This window comes from Desmodus rotundus, chromosome 1 (assembly GCF_022682495.2).
Source record: "Desmodus rotundus isolate HL8 chromosome 1, HLdesRot8A.1, whole genome shotgun sequence".
In the NCBI taxonomy this organism is placed as follows: Eukaryota; Metazoa; Chordata; class Mammalia; order Chiroptera; family Phyllostomidae; genus Desmodus; species Desmodus rotundus.
Genome location: NC_071387.1, coordinates 84,286,989 through 84,288,857, shown reverse-complemented (window position 1 = coordinate 84,288,857; position 1,869 = coordinate 84,286,989). Strand labels below are relative to the sequence as shown.

The window sequence follows — 1,869 nt, the reverse complement described above, 5'->3', positions numbered from 1 at the left end:
TGATCATAGATATTATGAAGGCTTTATGAGGCAAACCTCACAGGGGAAGTTGCCCTCCCCACCCCCAGACATGGGGCACAGCTGGTACACTGCAGATTCTGAAGGGAGTTGTAGTCAAAACTCAGGGACCCCTACAGTCAGCCATGTTGTGCACATGTCTGCATCCCAGACCAACAGCTTCATTTGGAAGCCTTCCACAGTGACCTTCCACTGGGATCTCTGCAAAGACCTACTTATGGGACACTGGAGAAGCTTACAGACATTTCTCCCCTTTGACTCAGAACTCAGTACTTTTCCACTCCTAGTATTTTCCTCTCTTCCTGCCCCTGGTCCCAGGGTCCACAAAACTCCTGGAACCTTTTGTTGGGGTTGCCTTTGGAAGGGAGATGACATCCACATCTGTGCTGATCCACCTGACCTTGAAAAATGGGCCATTCCATGGGAACAAATAGAAGAGGGAGAGAATTCAAGTTTTCTCTAGTTTTGCCTCTTCTTTATGCTATCACAAGTAATTAAAGGCCTGACTATGACTTTCATTTTCAACTTATTGATTTAATCATCTCTCTAACACTTGGCAGCTTAGCTTCAGCTGAGCTCCAAGAGTTTACTCTCACCACTACTTTTTAACATGGTTCTGAAAGTCCTAGCCAGAGCAATAGGCAAGTAAAAGGAAATTAAAGGACTATAGATTGGAAAGAAAGAGCTAAACCATCTCTACTCACAGATGACATGATTGTCTACTTGGACATTTCCTAGGCTTGTACAAAAATAACTGAGTTGCAAGATACAAGGACAACAGACAAATATTAATTATCTCCTTAAATACTAGCAAAGGAAAGTCAGAAATAAAAATTAGGAACACTATGCCATTTATGTTTACTAAAACATAAAAAAGGAAATAATAAAGTATAAATATAACAAAACTAGTACAGATTGTGTACAATGAAAACTACAAAATTTTAATTTAACTCTGTTGGTCTTTATAGTAAATGTGCCAGTTTTCCTAAAATTAATTTATAGATTTAATGAAATTCCTATAAAAATTCAGGCAAGATTCTTTGTAGATATAGACAGGCTGAGATTCTAAAATTAATATGGAGAAGGAAATGGGAGAGATGTAATATTTTTGTAAAAGAATAATAAAGTGGGGCAGGCCCACAGAATTTCCCGCCAGCAATCATGGCCCAATTTGTCCGTAACCTCACAGAGAAGGCCCCAGTGCTGATAAATGCTGCTGTGACTTACTCAAAACCTCGCCTGGCCACGTTGTGGCACTATGCCAAGGTTGAGCTGATTCCTCCAACCCCTGCTGAGATCCCAACAGCTATTCAGAGCTTGAAAAAAACAGTCAATAGTGTTCAAACTGGTAGCTTCCAACAGCTCACAGTTAAGGAAGCTGTGCTGAATGGTTTGGTGGCCACTGAGGTGTGGATGTGGTTTTACGTCGGCGAGATCGTGGGCAAGCGTGGCATCATTGGCTACAATGTTTGAAGATCAGTCTTTAACATCTATTTCTTTTTGGTTTATTATTTGAATGTTCTTGGATCATGAATGATCAGAATAGTATTTGAATAAAAAAAGATTTCAAAATCAGTGTTTTCTATATCAAACACTGCATGGAAAGGTCACAATTTCTCTTGATATTAGGTTGGATTGTCTTTTGCTTTAATAACGTTAATACAGCTCTAAATGCATGTCTTTGCTTAGCCTGAAAATGGAAAGCATATATGTGAATATACCAATCTGGTATATATATTTATGAGGAAAACATTTTAATTTAAAGGTTGGAAATACGGTATTTCCAAAAAACTCAGAAAGGGCCTTGATAAAACTAGAACTTGCTGCAGTAGAAATAGTAATACCATTTAT

General features: G+C 38.7%; 1 pseudogene; it reads left to right on the top strand.

Annotated features, from left to right (window-relative positions):
* Nucleotides 1-1,157: 1,157 nt before the first annotated feature.
* On the top strand, nucleotides 1,158-1,593 carry LOC112307283 (ATP synthase subunit g, mitochondrial pseudogene; annotated as a pseudogene).
* Nucleotides 1,594-1,869: the final 276 nt, after the last annotated feature.